The sequence below is a fragment of the Anneissia japonica genome, unplaced genomic scaffold (assembly GCF_011630105.1).
Source record: "Anneissia japonica isolate Jap-2015-1 unplaced genomic scaffold, ASM1163010v1 scaffold26_len2425191_cov177, whole genome shotgun sequence".
Classification (NCBI taxonomy): Eukaryota; Metazoa; Echinodermata; class Crinoidea; order Comatulida; family Comatulidae; genus Anneissia; species Anneissia japonica.
Genome location: NW_022685220.1, coordinates 2,320,063 through 2,330,206, shown reverse-complemented (window position 1 = coordinate 2,330,206; position 10,144 = coordinate 2,320,063).

Genomic DNA, 10,144 nt, shown 5'->3' with positions numbered 1-10,144 from the left:
GTATATAATGTCTGGATTTTTGTATGATCGGAAATGCAAAAAAAAGGAGGGAAGAAGGAGGAGAAGAATGGGAGAGAGAATGTTTATCCAGTACCCGACCGAGTTACATTTTCTCGCAATCTGGGGGAGGGGGTCATGAGTCCTGACCCCTGCCTTGGGCAACATAAAAGGGGAAACAGAAAAAAATTCTAGACATACATTTTCAGGACCCGTGAGCTGATTTTTTTTTTCTTTTTTTTTTTTTGTTGCAATCAGAAAATTAGAATCAGAAAAAAAGAAGAACATAAAATTCATTAAAACACACTTCAAATGTCGAGAAAGCTCATTTTCCGCCATCTAGGAATCAACATTTTCCCGGAGGAGAACCCCCAGACTACCCTTTCTTTTTGAGATTTATCGATTCATGGAAAAAAGAATACGCATGCAACTACTCATTTTTTTATGTATGTATTATACACACATAAAATAAAAAATTAGCTGACCTTTTTTCAAGAGGGGAAAACCTTGAATTTTGAAGAACTTTAAAAGTCATTAAAAGACATTTCAGAAGTCAGGAAAGCTCATCTCCCGCCATCTAGAAATTGAAATTTTCCCGGGGGAACCCGGACCCCCTTTATCTTTTGAGTTAATTAATTAATTGAATATTTTCAAGGGGTGGGGGAGGAACCTTGAATTTTTAAGAATTTAAATGTCATTAAAAGACATCACAGAAGTCGGGAAAGCTCATTTCCCGCCACCTAGGAATCAAAATTTTCCCGGGGAAGAACCACAGAACCCCCCCACCTTTTTCTCTTTGGGATTTATCGATTCATGGAAAAACTACGTATGCAACTTACTCAATCTTTTTTACGTATGTATACACACATAAGGCCTATTTACTGTAATAACAATGGGAAAAATTATCTGACCGTTTTCAAGAGTGGAAAACCTTGAATTTTGAAGAACGTAATTACTTTTAAGTTCTTTAAAATTCAAGGTGTTCCCCTCTTGAAAATTATTATAATGAATCAATGAACCCAGAGAAATGGAGGTTGAGTTCTTCCCGGGAAAATGTTGATTTCTGAATGGTGGACAATGCGATTTCCCGACTTCTGAAGTACACCTCAGAAGTCGGGAAGGCTCATTTCCCGCCTTCTAGGAATCAAAATTTTCCTGGGGGAGAACCCCGGACCCCCTTTCATTTTGAGATTTTTTGATTCATGGAAAAAGAAATCGTATGCAACTACTCAATTTTGTGTGTATGTATACACACATAAGGTCTATCTACTGTAATAACAATGGGAAAAAATTACCTGACCGTGTTTAAGAGGGGAAAACCTTGAATTTTGAATAACTTACATTAAAGTCGCTAAAAGATACTTCAGAAGTCGGGAAAGCTGATTGCTCACCATTTAGTAAAGTTACATTTTCCCTGGAAGAACCTGAACCTTCCTTTTCTCTTTGGGTTCATTGATTCATTATAATAGTTTTCAAAGAGGAAACCTTTAATTTTAAAGAATTAAAAGTAATTAAAAGACACCTCAGAAGTCGGGAAAACTCATATCCCGCCTTCTAGGAATTAAACTTTTCCCGGGGGAGAACCCCCGGGCCCTCCTTTCTTTTTGGGATTCATCTCATGGAAAAAAAAAATCGTATGCAACTACTCATTTTTTTTATGTATGTATACACACATAAGGCCTATGTACTGTAATAACAATAAGAAAAAAAATACCTGACCGTTTTCAAGAGGGGAAAACCTTGAATTTTGAAGAACTTAAAAGTAATTAAGACACCTCAGAAGTCGGAACAGCTCACTTCCCGCTATCTAGGAATCAAAATTTCCCCGGGGGAGAACCCCCGGACCACCCTTTTCTTTGGAGCTTATCGATTCATTGAAAAAAGAATACGTATACAACTACTCATTTCTTTTAATGTATGTATACACACATAACAGGCCTATTTACTGTAATGAGAAAGTTTATACCTTACCGTTTTCATGAGAGGGAAAACCTTGAATTTTGAAGAACAAAGTCATTAGACACCCAGCTCAAAAGTCGACAAAAAGGTCATTTCCCGCCATCTAGAAATCAAAATTTTCCCGGGGGAGGAATGTTGACCCTACCACCTAGATTTGATTCCAGATCTGCATGATTCATATTCCCATTCATCTTATAAGCAGTGGCGTAACAGGTGGGGGGGGGGGGCAGGGGGAAGACTGCCTCCCCTGACGGTTTTTACCGGGCTGACCAAGCCGTCGTACCGGGCTGGGAAAGAAAAGAAAAGAAAGAGGGGAGAGGGAGGGAAAGAGAAAGAAGGGGAAAGAAAAAGAAAGGTAAAAGGAAAAGAAAAAGAGAAGAGAAAAATAAAGACAAGAATAAAAAGGAAGATATAATGAAAAGATATTACAATACCCCGGCCTGCAACCCCTTCTCCACTTCAAAAAATGTTCATAGCGCATTTGATCTAAGCCGCCAGGTATTCTCCGCAGTGGCGTAACCACCCATCTGTGGAAAATCTTTCCCCATTGAATTCCCTTTTCACCCGGGAAAGTGCCTGAAAATTTCAAATTTTAAATCGCATATTTTGTTGAGGTAGGCCAATTTCCTCTAAAAATTGCACATTTTAGGGAGTTTTGATCAATTTCGACGAAATTAGAATTTTTTTTTTTAATGTTAAAGCTTGTGCCTGCTCTCTTTTGCTTTCTAAGTTATAACACATAGTCCCAAACTCAAGAAAGAAAATTTAAGATAGATCATTTTACCTAAAAGAAGGGCCTCAATGTGTAATGCTGTTGAAAGAATATGTTTGTAATAAATAAAGCCATAAGGAAAATGCTAATATACAGTTTAAAAGAACGAGTGTGGCCATATATAACATAAGAGCATTTCTTGTTGAGGTAGGCATTTGTTAAGGTTAAAGCTTGTGCTTGCCCTCCTTTGCCTTCTAAGTTATTTAAAAACATAATAGTCCCAAACATGAGAAAGAAAATTTAAGATAGATCGTTTTACCTAAAATAAGGGTCTCAATGTGTAATGATGGTGAAAAAATAGGCCTATGATTGTAATAAATAAAACCACGATGAAAATGCTTATATTTAGTTTCAAACACACGTGTGTGGCCTGTATTAATAATAATATAAGCCCTATGTCGTATTGTTTTTTATATGGGATGGGCTATCACACCAAGTCATAAATTACTAACCGGGAAAACTATTACCTTCCTCCCCCCCCCGACCCAAGACCCCTGTTACGCGCCTGCATATAAGTGGGGCCCCCCACTGCCACTGGTTAATATACCAGGCTAGTTATCTGAAGGTCGTTGGTTCGAACGGCACTCTCCCCTGTGGTTCTAGTGGTAGAAGTCTTCTCGGATAAAGACTATAAACCGTAGGCCCAGTGTGTACAGTGGCTCCTGTGCACTATAACCTAGTACATCCTTCGAGATGAGTAGAGTAGGGAGATACCCCGGTGTACTGGAACAGACAGCCCCTGTGGTGGACTACGAGAGTTACTGGTACCGGGTTACCGGGTAGCACAGACACGAATATTCATTCTTTATTCTTTATTCAAATACACATCAAAATCGAAAGCAAGGCTGAAGTAATTGATATTTACAAAAATATGGCAAGTAGGCAAATATAAAAACATAAAAACATCAATCAAACACAAGCACAAGACATAAAAAATGGAGATAAAAGTAACATTAAAATACATAAAATTGGGAAACATCAGAAGTACACAACAGGTTAAAAAACATATACGTAATAAAATTGATTATTTTAATTATTAATTATTGAATCATTGTATTCCGTATCATTATTTTAATTATTATTATTATCATCAAATATAAAAATTCAGTCATCCAAACAAAGCCCACACAATTAAATTACAATTAAAATTACATCAAAATTGGAAAAGAAAAACGCGACATAAAAAAGAGGCCAACATTTAAAGTAAAAAAAAAATTGTCATGAATTATTTAATTGTTATTATCATTGTTATATTATTTTCATATGCGGTAGTAGTCATTACTATAACAATTATTATTAATTAATAGTTAATAATATTAATATAATTAATAATAACAATTACAGCAACAACCAATAAAAAAAGTCAATCAATCAATATAATTAATAGTCGAAAACATCAATAACAATCACAATTACCATTATTATCATTATTATCCTAATAATAATAATAATAATGATAACAACTACTGTTATCATCATTATTACTACTAACATAACCATAATTATTATTATAGTTTTAATTATTATTGCAGTTAAGCCAAAATCATTAATTTAGAATTGAAGTAAGAAATGGTATTGCACTCTTTCGATACCTTTCCACTCTACATTTTGGATGCTGATACCTCACTTTTCTAAGTTCCATATTGCTATTGTTAGCAACATTAAACCATTTTTTGAAATGACTACTGTGCAACAAAGCAATATGATTGAATCAATTCAAATATACTGAGTATTCTTGATTAAAAGGGACCCTTAGGAGTAATAAAGAAAGTCATTGATCGAGTTCCTTGTCCACATATCAAGCGCCCTGAGCATCTTAGGTTAGATGGATTTGGCCCTATATCAAACTACACTATTATTATTATTATGATTATTATTATTATTATTATTATTATTATTATTATTATTATTATTATTATTATTTTATTATTATTATTATTATTATTATTATTATTATTATTATTATTTTCACATTATTAAGAAGACACAACAATAATTGTTACTTAACCAATATCCTGAGGCGCGTGGAACGGAGAGAGTAGAGAAAACAGTAGAACTTATACATACTGTTTGTGGTGCTGAACTAATAATAATAATTCAAATAATAAAACATTAAATAGTTAAACCGTTATTAAATTTTTAATTATTGGTCATGTTGTAACTTCAGCCGTTGTCTTTATCATTATTATTATTATTATTATTATTATTATTTTAGCTCTGTCCAGATTAGAAAATTTGACAAAAAACTATTGTATGCGCATATATGCGCCTAGTCATGATGTTCCTATATATGGATACATGTGTTGCTGTTGCTGTTGCTGCTGTTGTTGTTGTTGTTATTATTATCATTATCATTATCATTATCATTATCATTATCTTTATTTTTATTTTTATTTTTATTATTATTATTATTATTATTATTATCATTATCATTATCATTATCAGTATCATTATAATTATTTTTATTTTTATTTTTATTTTTATTATTATTATTATTATTATTATTTTTATTATTATTATTATCATTATCATTATCATTATCATTATCATTATCATTATTTTTATTTTTATTTTTATTTTTATTTTTATTTTTATTATTATTATTATTATTATTATTATTATTATTATTATTATTATTATTATTATTATTATTTTAGCTCTTAGAAAATTTAACAAAAAACTATTGTATGCGCATAGGCCTAGTCATGATGTTCCTATATATGGATACATGTGTTGTGTGCATGACCATATTTAGGTATGTCACATGCTTTTGTCAAATAAAATTTCATAGTCAGGACAGTGATTGAGTGTTCAGAGTTAAGAAGGATTTTGAATGGCCTGAACCCCACTCCCCAGTCTCATACAATCTCCATGCGTTTGATCTTAAGGCTATGTGGGCAGTGCTGAACTTTTCGGGTCTAAATTGTAACAAGCAGGGATAATCCTAAAGTAGGTCGTTACGTGTTAGAAAAAGCAATTTTGTCGTAGAATTCTTGATTAAAAAAGTAAATAAAAGAAAATATATATAACCCAATTTTAATTTGGCCATGATATTCTCTTTTGTTTTGCTTCTTCCTGGGTCACACATAATGCTACGCAAATCAAATCAGAAAAAATTGTAACTACTTTCTGGTCGGAATGGTATCCCCACCCATCCAAAACTATATGAATTCGAATACGTGAAATGTAGGCTTTAGTTTGCTAAGTCACGTGCACCGGTATAATTCAAAGAACAGAAAGGTGAGCAATGTCTACCTGTTTATAGGCGGGTGACACTTGACCATGACCGATAAATACATCCGTTTTCCATATTGTCAGAACAGCTTCCTGATTGGGTGATTGTATTCGATCCATGTCCAATGAGTTAAATTAGTTATCCTTGGAGGTGGTGCTATGTAGATACATTATGTATTTAGGTGATGAGTAAGTTTAATGTGAAGATAGGTAAAAGGCTCCCTTGTTGAGTCAAATTGAATTGTTACATTGTAATACATCAATGAGAAAGTGAATTGCTTTCTACATTACACCAACAAAATTGGTTTTGTTGTTTGGTACTAGAAGCATTAGTATAGTAGAGTTTTCCTAGCTGGGAGATAGCCCAACTATCAATCAACAAATTGGTTATTTGTTAATTTACAGAGTTCTATTTATAATATTCCCATAATCTTTGCTGCATGTTTCAATTATCACTGTCTACATCTTTATAAAATTGTTATGTTGGTGCTACAGTTGGAACAAGTCATATTAATAAGAAATAAAAAAGATAATTTCTATAAAATTTTGCAATAAAATATTAATTTCCATTTTAGGTGCATTTTTAGAATAATAGTATATACATACATTTAGTTTATTTACTGTAATCGGGGTTTAGTTGTAGCATACAATGCATTTGAAACATGCAGCAAATGCACTATATGCTAGTAGAGTTGTTCAAAATTATATAAGCTAATTGTTCTTGCTTTCCCCTAAAAATGTATGTTGACACTCTCTACAATATGCATACTTGAAAATATTATTATGATTTAAAATCAACACAACTATTATCATTAGGCCTAATATTATGTTATATCGTTTTTCAGATATTTACTGTAGCACTGATTGTTTACATATAAAAAAACGCTTTTGTTACAAGACCAATGAAAGTTATGTATTCTGATCAGAGCTGTATCCAAGCCTAATGGACTTTTCTGCTAGCCCCGCCCCTTGGATTTTAATGCAAATGTCCCACCTAAAAAATATAGGTTAAATATATGATGTAAATACATGCGTTTGTAAGAAACGCGCGTATTCATGGTCCTGTTCTGATTGGTCAACTGTTTGATTGGCACTCCGGAAAGGTCCAATGATAGAAAAAGTAAGTAATCTCTCAGTACCTTTTTTCCATCAACGATTGTCTTGCTGATATTTTAGGTTTTTGGTGAACAGAACTCAAAGTATATGACTTTTTCAATAGGCCTATAAAATATGAAGTTAAATTTTAATTCATTATATTTGTTGGCATTTTATTGCAAAAACCATTTAGGCCAAGGCATTGACTTATTGTCGCCAAGAATATGGGATCCGCTGTAGGCTGCCTAAAAAGGTTCTGATCTCTCTGAGCATAAATTCAGATCATAAAAGCTGAATTAGATAGTTATGTTTGCATGGAAATTGTGAAAGACTAAAGTCCTTCAAAGACAGACTTTCGTTTAATAAGCCATTGTCCCAAATAGAATGAATGACGTCTGTCAACAATTATGCATTGCATCACATGCATGAATTTGGAAATTTTCTGGCTTAATATGCAAATACACGTATTTTTTGTTTATTCAGTAAAATAGCATAGTTGAAAGCTATTAAAGACTTAACTAACGCATATGCAACAAAATAACAATGTAAAGCAATAAATAAAACTAGAACTTGAAGCACGTAGAGATATAAATATACCAAGATATTTTTTCGAGATTAAAAAGACCCACTCTATCGATTTATATCTCGACAATATTTTGTAGTGTTTTATACAGCTCAAACTGACCATTCGGCAACCCTCAAAACCTACATAATATCAATAGAATATAAAATACAACACAAAGGTAAAAAAATGCAAAAACACCAATAAGCCTACTAGTATTACTACTGCTGTTGCTACTACGGTACTACTACTACTACTACTACTACTACTACTACTACTACTTCTACTGCTACTACTTTTGCTACTACTACTGCTACTGCTACTACTACTACTGCTCTGCTACTGCTACTGCTACTGTTGCTACTGCTGCTTCTACGGCTAGTGCTACTGCTACTATTGCCGCTAGGTCTATTGCTGTTAGTGCTGCCGTTAGTGCTGCTGCTGCTACTACTCCTACCACCAACACATAAAGCCCATCTCAGAAATCCTAACAAAAATATTTCCATCGGAAATTCACTGATTCATACAGTAAGATCGTAATTATTGACACGATCTAGAAACCACATAACAGAGAAATATCGTAAATCTAAGATTTAATTCAATATAATCATTACGTCATTAAACCCTATTTTCAACAATGGTTTGTTGACGGAACTACACAACTTTAGAGTTATTGTGTTCAATAGCTAACCTTTGTCATTAAACCACATTGGTGTACACCGCGATCTTAGATGGATGTGACGTTTACTTAAATATATAACCATTTAGGTTTATTACGTATAGGGATAAATTTATATCCGCATTGCTAATCGGATTGATAGTAAGAAACGTAGCTTTATTAGCTATGTTGTCGTAATATTACAGTTACCCTCCAATTCGAGACCCTTCTAACTTGTCAAAGTTCCAAATAACAATCATCAATCTTTTAACACATAGCCATTCCTCTAATTGCCAAACCAAACAAGAGACCACTCCAAATATTCAGGTCTCAAAGATGATCTGAAGGGGAATTGTGCTTCTATATCCTTTGTACTGGTTGGTTTATTTAAATGTGCTGTGCAAGCGGTATGTGTGAACCTGGATTAAAGAAGTGAGAGGTGTGCTTGCGAGTGCATATTGAGTGGGCGATGGCCTAATGGGTGCCGCATGGCATCCAATTTGGTTTGGCTTGTATCATTATTCCTAATAAAACATTAGTTATTTATGACGTGCTTTAATTTGATTCTTTGCTCGTTCTGTTTAGCTTTCCGAGGACTCATTTATCAAACGCTGGTGAGCCAGTGTGCCCCTCCTGTCGGCGGTGTCGTAGGATGTAGTGTTTAAGATGCTCGTAATAATAGATAGGCTCATGTATAATATATTTCGTTTACTGGTATATTGTATCAAGGCTCTAGCTTTTACGTCCCTTTAAAAAGTATGACCTATCATGCGAATGAAAATCAGATTGAGGCATCCGCTTTTGAGTCAATCGATGCTCCAATTAGCTTTACTAGGCTTAGGCCTACGAAGATTTTGATCCGCCACTCTGGGATGTTTGAAACTACAAAAACCTGTTAATCTTCATCGAGTTCTGACGAGTAGGTCATAACATTTATTTTTAATAATTTAAGTTGTTTGCAATATTTTTTTTGTATTATAGAAATATTGCAGTCTAAAGAATTGGCTCACCAAATGTGACGTTATTACAATCATCAGTAACTGCAATGCAATTATTGCCACATTTTACATCATAATCAACAACAACACCGCCGTATTCTTTATTTCATTCATCGAATAAACACATATTACAATTGCCTTAACATCAATGAGAATGGACCTTTAACTAGCATCTAGGATACTGTTGCTAAGTTGTGGGACATTAAACAACGTAAACGTACCTTGACTCGCGTGTCTTTGGGGCATGCGCGTATTCATAGATATTAAATAACAAACTCTGATTGGTCGGTTAATGAATTTAATCGACACTCTGGAAAATTACGTTAGCAAATTAAGCAGCGTTGGATTCGAACCCCTGAACTCAAGACTGACTGTCTGTACCACAACCATCACCCAAACTCCTCACTCCGACCTAAGTCTAAATATAACGGTATTATTACTTTCCGTTTATAACATAAATTTCTGTCATCAGTATCCCTTATAATAATATCCTCCTCTTCCGCCTCTTCCCATTGCGTCTATGCATGAATATTTAACAACTAATTTGTGGTTTCACCAATATACTCCTACTCTGCGTTTTGCTACTGAACGTGCCTCGCAATCCTGTTGTCTTCTACATCTTCGACACCGCATATATGTCTTTCGTAATATACCACTAAATCGGAAAATACAAACAGAGAAGAACGCAATAGAAACCAATTGATTATCAAGTCGGTATGAAGCTACCGACTTGACTGCCTAGATAACAGACTTCGAATAAATAATCCGGAGACCTTTATGTACCAAATTTCTGCAGAGTCACGTTGCGCTGGTTGAGTACAATGTCTTTAGTTTGAAGCGATCTGAAGCAAGATACTGACTGTTTAAAG